The sequence below is a fragment of the Diadema setosum genome, chromosome 7, assembly GCF_964275005.1.
Source record: "Diadema setosum chromosome 7, eeDiaSeto1, whole genome shotgun sequence".
NCBI classification, from domain to species: Eukaryota; Metazoa; Echinodermata; class Echinoidea; order Diadematoida; family Diadematidae; genus Diadema; species Diadema setosum.
The window spans coordinates 34,208,640-34,225,757 of NC_092691.1; positions in this window are offsets into that span (position 1 = coordinate 34,208,640).

The window sequence follows — 17,118 nt, forward strand, 5'->3', positions numbered from 1 at the left end:
CCCTATGCTTTTGCCCATTTTTTTTTTTCCAAACACACCTCCTATCACTTGAAATTCATGTTTTTTTTTTTGTTGTTTTTTTTTTCTTGGAAATAGAGACAGCGAAACTGCCAACGTTGCCAACGATCACAATCTGTCTGACGTTGAGCTTCACGTCGAAACTGTAAGATAAATTAATGATGTTCCGGACGTGCGGTGAAGAAGGAGAAATCTTATCATCAGGGATGAAAATTATAAACCATACCCGAGATAATTTACTTGTGCACCGTCGATTCCGCAGCACGATCAGTCCTTTCTTGACGCCATTTCGACGATTCAAAAAACGCCACCAAGATTTGCTCTTCACGCCGCGTGAATAATGAACGCTGTAATGGGATTAATGTCTGCGGCAAGTGTCACTCGCAGCATAACTCGTTGACGACAAATAATTTCGTTTGCGACAGTCATTATCGATCTCAGCCTGCTGGACTGCTAGTGTTAATTATAATATATATATACAGTTGTAGTGCTGAATATTTGCAATAACTCGCGTAACTCGAGCTGAAGTGAAGACGAAAGTAATACAGATGAGGGGGAAAAGAAGTGAGGGGCATTTTGACAGATTTCAATTTCAATTTCAATTCATTCTCATATTTCTGAATGGAAAAAAAAATAGTATATAACAGAATAGCTAAGTACAGACCCCCCCCCCCCCCCCCCCCAGAGAGAGAGAGAGAGAGAGAGAGGAGACAAACACTTTTGGAAGCTTAGGAAACGACTGAATGACAGCGAGAAAGTCTGAGAAAAAGGAAGAAAAAAAAAACCTCTTTCTATTGATGATCAGCCTGCATAAGTCGCCATGGAAATATTAAAAAAGGAGAAGAGAAATGTAGATAAAGCCTCCATTATTAAACGGATAAAAAAGGAAGTATATAGAAAGCATGGATGTAAGACGCAGTAATGTGAAGGTGGAAAAGGATGTGCGCATAAAATCATGCTTAATTTTGAAGACAAGAAGGACAAAATCCTGACAATTACAAATGTGGAATGTTGTGTGTTTTATATCCTACATGAAATAAACAAATAGAAAGGAAAAAAATGAAACACGATCTGACGTCATCTAACCGCATTTCATGTAATTCGTTTATCTGAGATTCGAAGCATGTTCTCAAAGGAAACAATCTTTTAAATAATTTTTTAAATCAAATTACAATACTCTGTAATTTTCGAAGCATGTTCTCAAATGAAAGATTTTAGAAATATTTTTTAAATCAAATGATAATATTCTGTAACTTGAAATGAAGCGTAGGAAATAGTTTAATTTGTAAGTTGTTGAACGGCTACAGAAAGTAATCTACAAACACGGAAAACAGCAGAGAAAGGAGAAGACTGCTAGTAAAAACTGTTTTAACTTGGTCAGAAAGATTTATCGAGGGCAGTATTATTACTTCGTCGTCGAATTTTCTCGTTACGTCCTACTGATTGTTCCTGTCATGTTTCTCTGAGATGTAATCAAGTTACTCTAATTTCCCATGATTCGAAAACTCGGGATGCATTGTGTCCCTTTTTGGTGAAACGTTTGACACAATTACAGCGAACATCCCCCTCCATGTAATAATACGTTGTTAGCATTAGGTACAGGCAACGAGAGTTATTCACGTTCACAATATAATGCGATGCTTCTACACTTCTTCTAAGCTAACACATATACCAGTTGACCTCGATGTATTCAGGGGTAGGACACAACAGTGTCCCAACCACAGATTTATTCAATTTCGAATCGCCTTTAAAATATATACTTGCCAATCATATTCAAAGAACTTCAAGCAGTGTCAACTTTGGGAGGAACGTTTAATCCGACACACCGAGAGGTTTGTTAACCATTGTTGTGTATTTGATGTTTGGAAGAAATTGGCATGATACCGAAATGACCTCCCACTCCTAACGATGTAGGCCTATGATGTTTGTTTGTTTGTTGTTGTTGTTTTTTTGAAAACTTTCCTGCGTCAAATTTCATAACACAAAATCTCTTATTGTAAATGAGTATTAAAATGCCTGACTTTTGGAAAGCGTATATCTCTCCAGAGATTCAGAGCTCCTCCCCTTATTACAGATAATGTCTGTATCGCCTCTATTCCACTGACGACTGGCAGAATGACTCTCCCTGAACAAACGAACAAACGAATAAACAAACAAACAAACAAACAAACAAACAAACAAACAAACAAACAAACAAACAAACAAACAAATAAAACAAACACACAAACAAACGAACAAGCCAACAAAGCAGCACAGAAATGTTGAAATAAACAGCGAACTAATAACTCTCAGGTAATGACCCAAGTACATTGTCTGTTTATTTGTCATGGGAGCTTTTTATTTCTCTCTGTCCTTGAAAGTTTTGAAAGTCTTGAAAGTTGTGACCCCCTCCCTCGATGTCTTATGTTCTAATAGTAAAACAGACAAACAAACGAACGAAAGACTAATACGTAAGGCAAGAAGATAATATTGACCAAGCTGAGATGGACAGTAACATAACGAGTCAATAAAACATTCGTTCGTATGCTATATACACAAAGTATAGCATAATAAAGGTTTTGTATACTTTTAGGTATACTGAGTGGTATACTATACGGATTTTTAAAGCAAAACAAAAAGAAAAGAAGACAATGTGAGCTCACTAGGCCATCCATAAGACATACTTATCCTCCATAAATCAGAAAATGATAGGAAAAGGGGACCAAGTTGTAGATATAAGACATTTTAAATTGATTTTACCAGAGGAATCTACAGTAAGCAGCAGGTGAGATGTGTCTTATGCAGGTGATGTTCATGCCAATAATGATATCAAAAAGCAGGGTATAGTTTCATGTTGATTTTTCATTTTCCCCCTCCCTTGGGATGCATACCAGAAGCTGCCATCAGCAGATCGAATTAGTGTAATACGTGCTGTAAGCATTCCGACATGACGAATCCATGCGTGTCAATATTAGGACAGTGCCTTTTGGAATGTAAACAAGAAGCGCTCGTACCGGGCAAATAAAGGGACCCATTTTGGCGCTTAATTATGTCTAACGTATAACTTGGAGGCGGCGACGAGAGGGGCAATGGACATATTAAGAATAAGATACCTTCGTTAGGTTAGGAATGCGTGTGCGTGTTCACAGGTCAGTACGTCGAATGACATATTGCAGACGATGAAGACGGTTATTACTACTGTATTCTGTTAGACATGACTTGTCTAAAGATAATGATAGACACAACATATTCGAATGATTCTGAGCAAGTCGGTATATACATGTGAAAAATTAAGATGATTTTTAGGGCACCCTCATTATGTTATTCAATGTAACATCATTGGTAATTATAAAGAAAAACACAGACACAGAGAAACACAATGCATTAAAATTACAAAACAATCAAATACGGTAAATCATTGTACACGGGGTAACGGAATGCGAGTGAAGTGTTTATTTCTGTACATCATGAATTAAAACATGTTTACAGATTGTAAATTCCATTGAAGAGGAAAATACAAGCACACTAAACTGGAATAACAGCAAACGATGCAAGCACTATTTTTCTTTTCAGTCTTTGCATGGAGATTGAGTAGAAGGAGCTTGAAAAAAATTTCTTGACAACATTTCATGGTAAATTCTGGCTGTTATTTTTTTTGTGTGTGTGTGTGTGTGTTATCACACTGGTGGATGCAAACTAAAATCATTTGGAGTCGATTTTAACCTATACTGTAAGCATTTATTCCTTCATGTGCTTCGTCATCAGCTCTAGATGTCAAAACATTTTCAGGCGATACTAGTGCAGGCTGCTCGGTGCTTCTACAGCGAGAAACTGATTATACATATCTATTTCTTGGCAACTATAAAGTTCCTTAGATATCTAATTTCGAAACGAAAACTTGTTCGTCATTTTTTTTTCATAATACTGGCAGAAGTTTTCAAATTTTCAGATTGCTTCAAAAGAATACGCAAGGCCCCAAGTAAACCAATAAGGAATTAATGGGTACATTATAAATTGTGGGGATTGCGTCTTATATTGTCAGCAAAAAAGAAAAGGAAAAAAAAAAAGAATGATATCTCGAAGTTTGAAAAGATAGATATTACCCGTACTGTAATAAAGTTACATTACAAAAAAGCGTGATTAATTCAGGGCATGTTCAAGAGTTTAATGAATGGAAGTATGGCAGGGAAACGCCATACAACATGTACAACATTCAATTTAGTCTGGCTGGCACGGCTCTCAATTTCCTGATGTTATCATTTTTTTTTCTAAACACCACCTTTGCAAATATTGACGCGGATTCGTCTGAAGGTTCTAACCTAAGCACACCTTACAGAAATAATGATAAATATCAAACTTCCAGGTCAAACTTATTGTCATTTGTAAAGTCTTCTTTGATAAATGATATGTCTTTTTCCCGCCTCCCCGATCCCCATAATCTTTGAAAAGACATTAAATAATGCTTCAATATTCTTTCAAGCTATGACTGCAATTGGTTTTTTTTTCTCACTTACCTCCAAAGAATATGTCTTTTTAACACGTTTAAGTGAGTTCTTGCCTCGGAATACGTTGTGTACGTACAGGGTTTGGTGAATTTGGTGGTTAGGAAATTTGATGATTAGAAAGACAAATTGTGCAAATGTTGTATTTCTTCGACATCACGATCTTGGAAAAAAAATCGTTCAGCTTTAGTAACTCGATTCCAAGTTGCGTTATCACGTCAAACGTGCCCAATGTATAGTGTAAATAGTAGCAGAGGAAGTAGGTGTAATGCAGTAGATTTAATTTCGAAGCAAAGAAAGTCGTTGCTTTTATTATCATTACTATTTTACTTTTAATTTGTTTCTTTACACACACACATGACCTTAAATGTGATTTTCTCTTATATTTCTTTGCATGATAGTATTGAGTTCATGAAAGCGTTGATTATTATTTTCCCCAAGCTCCCAACTCCCCCGTGGAAAGATATCATTTTCTATAGTATTTTGGTCAAATAGAAAACGTTTCTTCAGCTGAAAAAGAAATAGAACTTCGTGGCATCTTATGCACAAAACCTGGCTGTATAGCTATCGTAAGATACCTCAAACAAGGGAAATGAATGAAACAGTAATAGCAGTTTTACTGTATTTCCTAAATACAGTCAACCTAGCTCGCGTTAGTCGTATCCGAATTAAGGAGCCGGGGAAAATCCTTCGATTTTGCTGTAATCTTGACTTGCACTTTAAAACCATCAGGGTGGCTTATTTCTTCGACCATAGCCATTTTCCGACCTGTGCGAGGTCAACTTATTCGAGGATGGCTGTATTTCATCACGTTTATTCAAAGTTTGACAAGGATGCTTTTGACGTAGATGCATTTATCCATGGTAAATGTAATTCATACTTATGTGGGATAAACCGGATTTTTTTTTCAACAGTTGTCAAGACCACTCTAGGATTACAATTACTGCAGTGAAGAATATAAAATGGTGGTTTTAGAAAAAAATCAGATAAGATAGTTGTTGACAACGGTGTGAATTGCTGAATCCCATATTGCTCTAATCCTTGTGTCACAGATGCTGTGTCATTACTTTTCTATTCTAATGACAAAACCATGTGAGGACGAGTCATTTTTCATTCACTTACAGTATATGGTGAGTAAACTCGTATTCTATCATAAAAGATTCAACATTTCTGCCGTCTTCCCTCACCTTGTCAGATGGGCAGACCCAGACAATGATATGAGATAACTGGAAAAATAGTCTTTCGCACAATCATCGAAATTGCTTTCGGAACAAGATAGATATCACCGTGAAAACATGACTGAGTTCAAGTAGCTGATGCTGGAAGACCTATTTATCAAATTTGAATTAGATACATACAAATTATATGACTTTACATCCGAACAGTCTTGAGTTTCCACATTGTCAACACTAGCATTATATTTACCTGGGTTTAATTATTGTGGTTTCGAAATTGTAGTCAACATACAATGTTATTTGAGAATACTTTAAGAATGTGGTTGCCGTGCCTAATCGATGTATGATTTTTGCTAACTTTCGAGAAAACGCATGTTACCATGTTTCATATTATTGTGCAGAAAACACACATTTGCCACTAAAGAACATTCATGATGAATCTTTCGTGTATGTTCAAAACTTAACATGGCTTAATTGCAGAGAGGAATCATATGATTTTTAATCCGTGATATTATCTCAGAACACGTTTCCTGTATACACGGTATTATGTTCACATCTCACGTCTCTCGAAACATGGTGTAATCAGGGAGGTGAGAGGAAACTTCTTTCCTCTCACCTCCCTGGTGTAACAAATTGAGTCCAGCATGTCTACATAAATCCATCTAATTTAAAAAGTGGGCATGAATAATTTTGCAGGCAACTGTGTATATAGAGGGACAGACAAAAAGATAATGAGAGAGAGGGGGGAGGGGGGAGGGAGAGAAAGTGTTTGTGTGTGTGAGAAGAGTACATAATACACCGTACGTGTGTGTGTGCTATGTTTGTGTTCATACGTATCAGTAAACTAGCGGGTAGGTAATTAAAAGCGAGTAGGTAATTATCAATCGTCGGAAATGTGAACACCTTAATTCGTCTAATATGACACACGCACATCAGACATAAAAAGAATGCTGTTTTTTTTTTTTTTATTTGATTGAGAACATCCATCCACTAAAGTCACAACGGAAACTACAGTGTAAATTGCCGATGCAGTGTTTTCAGTCATACTGTTACCATGGTTACTGGGTGATTGCCGGCTGGATGCTCTCAAATCAAATCAAATGAGTCAAACTGTGTTTTTCCCCCTTTCGGAAAATTAGAGGTAATACAATCTCCCATTAGACTGCAAAACAAGAGGGGAAAAGGCAGGCAAGAACATGACATCCGCTAAAGGTTACTACAAATCCACTCGTATAGGGCTTTTTGCAGACGTATGTTGGAGTTTGCCCCTTGTTGTTGTTGTTGCTGTTGTTGTTGTTGTTGTTGTTGTTGTTGTTGTTGTTGTTTGTCATTCGCATCCTTCGCGAATCAAGGGGTGATTTCACGGAGCACGCAGGCGATTCGCGGGTGATCACTGCCACTCAACGTCACAATGGAGCAATTACGGGGTCAAGGTGATCTCTTCATCTAGAAGAGACGCGAGAAAGTCTTCAAGGCGACTCATCTCATATATACCATCAGCGAACGCTAAATGCAGTGATTACAGTGAAACAAAATCCTTTCCCCCATCAAGCAGTGTGCCGCCCGCGGTATAGCTGACACTACTTATCTTTGGTATGGTGTGGAGATCAGTGTTAATGAGTGGACAATTTAGGCGGCTGTAACGTAATTTGTGCTGGTGAGATGGTCACATAACTTCTCTCGCATCAGTCGTTAATGCTTTGCATTTTGTCGTTGGCAACAAGATGGTATATAGTATTACGTCTATGCAAAGCCCATGTTGTCACTGGATTTCTTGTTGAAATTTAAAAGAAAAGTTGAACTAAATAAAAAAAAAAATGCTTTGGCATTCCTTCAGACAAAAAAATCAAGAATATTGAAATAGAAATCTTGATATCCTGAACACTAACCATGATTATTTTCCAAATCCATATTAACGCACATATTTTTGTTTGTTTTAATCCGATGATCCGGATATATCTGGTCTGAGTGTTTCGGTTTCAAAAGCTTGTAGATAAACGTACTACTATGACGGATCAAAACTGTCCCCCTCACTCACACACACACACACACACACACACACACACCTATAACACGTATATATGTACATATATATATATATATATATATATATATATAATTATACATTATCAAAGAAGAGCTTTCATGTCTTCTGTCAAATTAAAAGCAATAATTGAAAAATCACAACAATTTTTTTCATTATTCATCAGACAAACAATGTTGTAATACTAGTAGATTTTCGGTTAATGTGTAGTTTATAGTATAATTGCATAAGTATACAGTATAAGTACATAATTGTTATTACGAATATAATGTCTCTACTATTACATGTAGCTTTCTGTATCTAATTATATCCGAGTACCATTGTCACAAGAAAAAGAAAACTGTCATTATGTTAACAAACAATAATACTATCTTGTTATTAGGCGGAAAAATGCGCACAAACGCTGTTTTCTCCTGTTTATTTGTTCGATACTCATAAAACAACATGGACAATTGGAAAGCCTTCGGTCTACCCGGTCTTTAATTCATAATGGTGTCTGCTTTTCACTCTCTGCTGCGCACTGTACAAAGTTGTCATTGAATAATGATGAATATGACAGGCTAGGTGTTGTTTGTACACGCCCATCATCCGAGCCCAGCCCAAAAACTGATCCAAGTTGTATTCAACGCTAATTCCGCCACTCGGGAACACATCACTCCGTCTTGTTCACCAACGGCAGAAACATGTAATGTTATGACACATCCCAACAACATCTCCAGCTTTTGTGTGAGCAGAGAGGCGAGACAGTGTGAGAGCGCTGCTGACTTTATTTTTTCCCCCAAAGTATTGTATTAGTCTGCCTTACCTTTGTATTAGCAATGCATGTCGCATGTCGTTTTCACAATAGAGCGAGTAGATGGCGTGAAACCGATCGCATGGGCTCGCAGTATCGATTACAAATTGAAAGGGAGGTTTACTCTTGTGTGTGAGCGTGTGTGTATGTTTCATTTTTCCCCCTTATTGTACACATGATATACGTAGTCATGAGTGGAGGTATACATTGTTTTCACTTTACAACATGCCGTCTTTTCCACAGAGGCTTAAATTACGCCTTACATTGGGGACCTACAGGATTGACCCGTTTGCTACATTCGTATATTATGCATGACTCAAAATCATGACGAGCGGAACAAGACAAAAGTGACAGTGGTTAGACGAGTGATTTTTCAGTATATTTCTCTCTTGCACTTCATACTTTTCATTCTATTTTTTTCTTGCTAGTGATCTACGTATCAGAAGGTATTTGATTAGTTTCCTTCTCAAATCGTTAAAACAGTTAGGACACTTTGTGCGGATCGTGACTGTGATTCCCTCTGTATGTCTGTCCGTCTCTTTCTCTCTTTGATATTGAAAGAAAGACTTTATAATATTGTAAAATGATGGAGCTTATTAGATTTCAAACAATCGATATCTAATTTATGCTCAGCATATGCAACGCAGTTTTTCAAGGCATTCTGCTGAGTGTATTCAAATGAATTGCAGCAATTCAATTGAAGTGAACTGAATTGGGTTGAGTTGAGTTGTATTTAAGTTATCAACCTAACATTTCGTCGATTAAATTTACAGTCTTGAGTAATATTGTTATAAAAAAAAAACAGTCTCATCCAGTCACACCAAAATTCTCCAGTTACTTCATGAATAAAAAAGCCAGAAATTTCATGAATTTTACTTTGACTATTTAGCAACAGCAAAATAAAACTAGGTCACGGCATCATAACTGCACCTTGGTGTAAGGAATATGTATGTGCTTATTTTATCATTATTATAGAAGTTATTATATAATCCGTTGCAATGAAAACATGCAAGCTATTCCTCGTCTCGTTTGTTCGTTGTTGTTTTTTTATTTCATATCAAATACGGAAATTTATGAAGAGTAGTTCAAAGGTCAAAAGACTCATACTTGCTTACTATTTCGTATTACCATAATGTTTGATGTCGACTACACCTCTAACAACGTCTTCTTCCTTTAATTATTCTCTATGTGCTAGACCCAATTCAAACATTACAATTACACTTTAAATCAAACAAGGATTTTTTTTTGCCTGATATCTTGGGTTTTTTTAATTTCTGAAACATAAGGAAAAGATAGGGAAGTAACCTAGATTGGAGTATATCATTCTTAAACCACTGGTAACACTGGTAAAGATGTTATTGACCTATACCCCTGTCGAGCTTATATTTTGATAAGAGGCGTGACGCACGTATCGAAGAGGGACTGCCGACACACCATGGCAGTCGTATATTATGAAGAGTTTCTTTCTACGAGCATTAAAGATTTGTTTTGGACCTATGAGTACGTTGTTACGACATAAATACGACGCACAATATGCATTGGCGTCCGCTTTTTCCCACAATGCGTTCACTGCATAATGCGTGCATCTTTCATATTCGGCATCAGGGCAGTGTGTATGCTTCAAGGGTTGAACGCCATCAGGCAGTGCGTTTCATGATTACGTAGGGGTGTAGCATACATTTGGCAGGGATACTGCGGCACGCTGTACTTTTACAACAGAAAATATAAAACGACCCAGACAGACATCAGTGTTCTCTCGGAGCCATTTTATTATTTGATTATAGACTATTTCATTCAATCTAGGAGACGCGTTAATTCAATTTATATCAAGTATTCCTTGTAGGAGGTGTTTTGACTGACAGGTTGGAAGGCCTATAATATCATCAGTTTTAGTTCTGCCATGCTGACAACACGCTGTCAAAAAAGCTCGATACGATAATGTCTCTTTCACTCCCGGAACACTTTTACACCAGCCGTATACTATACAGTACACCTCCCTTTTTGTCGCTTTCAGTGAGTGTCGCATAAGAAAAACAGAACAGAACAGAACAAAACAAAACAAAACAAAACCCAACGTATAGCGAACAGCCAGCGAAGGAAAGATGTCAGGGTTTCTTCCTTCTTCCTATAACCTTTCTCCCTTTCTTCCATCCCTTTCCTTTCTTTCTGTTTTCCTTTAAACTACAAATTTGCGACGTGATCCAGACGGTTGTTTGATCGATCGATATCTCTCCGAAGGCACGCTGTCTTGGCTGGAATTGAAACTGCAGTGTTTAAATGACAGTTCCTTCGCCAGACGTTTGGAATGCAAATACACATATTCAGTCTTCGTTCATAGATTCCAACACGCCGATTGCTCCATCTTATCAGACATTTACCACTGAAAAAAAAGAAGAAAAAAAAAACATAAAAAACGGCTGCAACTCTTCCGAGACATGTTTACCACGACTTCTTTATCGGAGGATGCGTACCCATTGATCGTCAATAATATTCTCTTTCACGATGTGCAAATCACCACATGATTATTTTCCGTTGGTTTCGTGTAGCGTAGCGAAAAATACACCACGCAGAAAAAAAAAAAATGTTTACAGTAAATATCAGCCCTGACGACTGTCAATTATCTATCAATATGTTTTGATGCTAAAAGGATAATTGATGACGTGCATAAATGCAAAAAAGGAAATACTATAGAGTCATGGATATATAAAGTAAAACTGCCTTGACTGACACGTTGGAGCTTGTTTGGAAAAGTTTATTTTCAAACTTCGCTAAGTGTGAACATCACTTATCTTTCTACTTGTTTGACGCTGTCAAAATGATACGTTTCGTTGAAATGGTCACGGCGACTATTTTTATGACTCGAAATCAAAGTCTTTTATTTGTGTAAGTGTTTTGTGCCTTCAATTGCAAAATAAGAGAGAATCATAAGGTACCATATATCGCCGAGAGATCTTTACCTGCTTATCAATAACGGTCTCCCCCACCTGTATACCTTAATATGTACGTACATCATACATGTAATTTTAGCTCTTTTAAGTATTCTTGTTTACACTTTGATGAAAATTATTGATTTTGTCAAAATTATTTCATTTGTACAAGTGGAAATATATAACGAACTAAAATTGAAACTGACTGTATTACGAGGACTGCAATACATACAATGCAACAATACCTAGCTAGAACAAAGTGTGAACGTGTGTATTAAAAAAAAATCTGTCATAAAAGTATGGGTTAAAAACACCAACAATCTACTCTGCTCACATATGAATATATCTTCTTGACTATAATAAATTTCAGCATTGTAATTATCATCGATTTCGGCATGATAATAATATCATCACTTCCGCTGATATTGTTGAAGCTTATTTCTTGTTATTCTTATTGCTCCTGTCTGAAAGTGATTCTCTTAAATCTCTTTCAGCAATGGTAGTGGTATTATAAAGTAGTAGTAGTAGTAGTGGTAGTAGTATAGTAGTGGTAGTGGTAGTATAAAGTAGGAGTAGTAGTGGTAGTTTTAGTAATAGTTTAGTGTGGTTGTATAGCACCATTGGCAGTTTGTGTTCAAGATGAATAAAAATATTAAAAAATAACAGCAGAAATAGCGAATCTAAATGCAAGAGGTAATGTGGAGGCCATAGTAGAGAAATAGCACAAGCAGTAGTAGTGCTAGAAATGAAAGTAATAGTTTTGAAAAGAGACAGCAGTTAATAGTAGTGTAGGAGGGGGTCGGTCTTGAGCAGTAGAAGTAGTTGAGTAGTGGGTAAAGATGGCCTAGTTGGAAACAGTAGCAGGAGCTGTTGATCTTTATAGGTAGTGGTGGTATATAATGCATTTTAAGTGCAGTAGTCAAGAGTATAATTAACAGTCATAATGGTCATGATGGTAATCGCAAAAACAGTGTAAGTTTAGTAGTTATTGTATCAGGAGTAGTAACATAGTAGTAACAGTTGTAGTAGTAATTGTAGTAGTAGTTGTATAGTAGTAGTAGTAGTAGTAGTAGTAGTAGTAGTAGTAGTAGTAGTACTAGTAGTAGTAGTAGTAATAGTAGTAATATGTACAGTAGTAGTAGCAGCAGTAATAGTAATAGTAGTATGTATGTATAGTATTAGTAGCAGTATAAGTGCCAGGTGACACGACATTTGCTCTTGACCTGACAATAATTCCAGTCTTATTTGATTTCTCCAAGAACCTAGATTAGGGTTAGCGTTGTAATAGGGTTTTAGGTTCAGTTTGATATGAGAATTAGAGCGATGGTTACGTTTGAGGGTAGAATTTATGTGTGGCAGATATTTTATAGGAGCAATAATTGTCGCAGGAGCAAATGTCACGGAACCGCAGTGCTAAAATAGTGAAAGTAATAGTAAAGGTTGTTGTGGAAGTGTTTGTAGATATTTTATGACCACTCTGTGCGGCAGTTTGTAAATTACATCTTGTGAGAAACTCACTGCATATACTTGTGCAGGGAGGTCACCTCCCTGACTTGTGCAAATAGCGAGTAAACCAACGGGGAATAAGTAACTGAAATGTCGATTACTAAGACATGCATTATCGCTTACTGTGTTGGCTACATAGTCCACAATTAAATATGTGAAAATGATTATCATCGATATATTACATAAGCAAAGCGATAAATAAACATTCATTTTCTGTGAATCATTATCGAGAGTCAGTAGAATTAGCTAAGATTAGCATTATGCATGTTATGAGAGGCAAGTTTGCTCAATCAGTTAGCCTATACACCCTACTCCACTTCAATATGTGCCCATCTGGTAACTTAGATTGAAAACAAAATAGCAAAATATTTTGAATCCATCAAAATTGACAAATTTATATAAGATATCTGCTCATATGTACTTTCCTAAATTCATTGCGTTGTAAAGATGACAAATGTGATTGCCTGGCAACGAATCAATACGTTCAGTCCAAGCGTACAGAAAATTAATAGAAAGAAATTTTTGCAAATGTAGAATCGAATCTATTACAGTGATCGGCACTTTTCAATGGTGGCACTTCGTTCATAAGAGGAAAATTGCATTGAATGTGCATGTACATGAAACAGAATTTACAACTTGCACAGAAATCTTGACATAATATGAAATCAAAGGCAAGCAAACAAACAAATATTTTTCAACCTCCCCAATGATTCTTCTTTTGCCAGCGTGGAGATATAACAATGCCTTTAACAGTGGCGGATCCAGGCGGGGCGCACCGGGCGTGCGCCGCTTTAATTTTTGTAAAAAAAAAAGAAAAAAGAAAAAATGGAGGGGGGGGGGGCGTGTGCCCCTTTAATCTTGTAAAGGTCCCCCCCCCCCCTTTATGGAATTCCAGGATCCGCCCCTGCTTTAACATGAATTCAATTTGATTTTTCGAAAGACTATTAATTTTCTCTTTCCCCATTGTCTACGTATGAGGATTTACAATGCGTCCCTTATGCAGATAGAAATCATTTGAATACAGAAGAAAGCTATTGCATGATTGCCAAACCAATCTACCTCAAGGTGAGGATAAATTTGATATTGCTGTACCTCAATTTAATTGTGACACAGTTATGCAGAATTTGGGAGAATCACATGTTTTTTCTCCTCCAAAAGTCATTAAAACCGCAATCAATATTTCCGTCGCCATCTGATTGGTTCTCTTTGTACCAGTAATCTTTTTTTCTTCCTGTCTGAATAATTGTACCACTGAAAATATCACTTCTCTAATTTTTGAAACTAGATGAAATGATTTTTGTCTTTTTCAGGGACAGATAGTAGACCATTTTATTTTTCAGCAGACAATTTTGGGCCTCTTGCTGTGTGAGTGCACTGTGTGACTGAGACTGAAAACAGAGATGCTCACAATTTGAAGGTTGCTTGAAAGTTCTTGCGACGTTACGGATTGAAGATTAATTGTGTCTGAGTTGACGTCGACGAACCCATATTCGCACTGTACACACCTCCCGGTCAAATGATGTCGGAATTCAATTATGTGTTTCTCCTTGGAGACTTCTTAGCATCACACACCCTTCTGCCTGACTCCAGACGAAATCTGTGACGCACAGATTAAACTTTGCAGTTCGTAAATATCAGTAGAAGGCCCACAGTAGCGCACGTCTTCATTTGAGTGAAGAGGTTTTTCTTAGGGAGAGCTGCTCATTGGTTTCTACAAAAAGGGCTTTTATCTTTAATTTGTTTAAAATCCAGGTTCATAAATGACGAACAGCTGCGCATGTATAGAATTTAGAATGTTAATAGTGAGAAATACAATCATCGAAATAGCTACGTCTCAGTCTCCTGTAACACAATGACAGCTGCTGATTGAGAAGAGCTGATATTTAGCTCTGTTAGAGGGAGAGGGTTAACACAACCATTGGTAGTCGTCTGCACGTTCCCTTCCGACGATCCGGACCGATACACCGATCCTCGTCCGAACAATACAGTTTGGGAATCTTTCTTCAGAGAGCTACTGTTGCTCAGCGATCGGTCCTGGTCGGTCGTCTGCGCGCAACACAATAAATTTCTCGTTCTAAGAAAGCGCTTGAACTCATCGTGGAAACATGCAAAGAGGACAGGGTTAATCAGTGAGTTAACAGCGCCCATTATATTTGCGATGACCATAAACGAGAACCCATTGTTACTGAAGAATCCAAAATAGATGTAGTAGAGATTTATATAAAAATAGATGGAGTAACAACAACAATACGAGACGACTGAGCAACCCATGATCCTTAGAACGTTCCGTGACGCCCGACGAGAAGGTTTGCGGCGGATACCATGTGAAGATTCCTTTTTCAGGTAAATGGAAAATATTCTATCGTCAGTCGATTTGCTGAAGGGCATGGTACGTCGAAGTGAAACCACGATTTTTACGTAGAGACCCAGTGTGGTGAGAAGAATAGAGAAGTAGAAAATGACAAAGACCGTGGCCGTGTACACATGGGTGGTCACTGGATCTTCACTGGGCTTGCTACTCAGGCAAAAATGCATATCGAAGTAGTTTGCGGCGTTGTCGGTCATCAGATACGACTCGCTCCGAACCTCGTGAAAGAGAAAGACGTTTCCGAACTGGGGGATGATGGCCACCGACCAGACGAGTATGAGAATGAAGCCGGCTCGGGTTTTGCTCGGTCTCGCCAAGGCCCTGGTCGTCAAGGGATGGATTATCATGCAGTACCTGTCGATATTGAGGGCTAGCTGGGTCATGATGGACGCGGTCCCGAAGAAGCAGCTGAAGAAAAAGGTCGTGATACACACCCAAGAATTGCTCTTATTAAACAAGGCTTCTGACACTCTTCCAGGCAAGAGGAATTGAATGTAAACGGGAGGACATTCTAGGACGACTACCATTAAGTCGGAGAAGGCAAGACTCGCGACGTAGACGTTGTGTGATGACCTCCGCACCAGGTTCGATTTGGCCATGACGACCAGCACCAGGATGTTCATGACGACCGCGGAGAGGATGACGAAGCCGAAAGCGACCATGAAGAAAGTGGCGACGTGGGGAGTGAAGAGAGGATCGCGACACACCTGCCTCTCCGCGGGGAACCCAGGCCGACAAGACCAACGTTCTGATGGCAGCGATGTGCTGGCTTCGATGAACGGTTTGTCTGCTGTTACAGATTTTGACGCATTGTTGTTACAATCACTCGAGTCCTCAGAATAATTGCCGGGGTGAGTTGTGATCTGCAACCAAGGGCTGGTTTGAATGTCTGTAACGTTAATAACGATATCTGTCACAATTTCAGTGATCACCGTAACAACATGTGCCTGCTCTTCAGTGCGAATCTGATCCATATTAGCTGTCAGTCACATATATTATGACAGCGTACAAAACATTCCGATCGACTGCAGAGAAATGGTCATGCGTCAGTTCCATCTTTGCGAAATGAACATCGCGAGCGAGGAAAAAGTGAAGTATCATAGTAAGATGTTGAGCAAGGCTAAAAACTTCTGAAACGATCCGTTTGCTTTCACAACCTGCTCATGCCTTTCAAATCGTTGTAGTGAATTAGAAAAAAGACGAAATCCTCCTCTCCGCCCTCATGTTCCCCTCTATGTAACACCCCAATCATCACTCACGCCAAACGACCGCTCACGATGATTCCCATTCATCAGTACCACTTTGTTGATCTGGCAAACCGACGTCTAAAACCAATTGGTGGGGAGGGAAGGAAGGAGGGAGAGGGGAGGGGGTGGGGGTTGTCTGGGCGCGCATGCGTAGACGCTGATAAGCGACGCTGCGCACTTTCCCAGCAAAATTGGTGTAGTAGCACATAAATCCCAAAAGAAGTATCAAACTGATCTACATCCGTCGTGATAGTTCTTGAAACCGTGTAATAATAGTCACCCGGTACCGCAGACGACCAGCGACTGTTTGCAATCGTCTGTGATTGATTAAGCGTCATTTTCGTTCGGTAGCAACGGAGCATCGCGCTCTATGTTTGTATAATCGCCAGCTCTTATTCAGTACCCGCTTTGATGGACATAAATAAATGCGTGTTCTTGATTATTAATCATTCTCGCTTCATCCGATGGTTCATTTGAATGAATATACGCTTGACTACCATGCGTATATTTAACTAAAATGTAACTTACAAAACTTTGGAACACATCAGAGATTTATAAA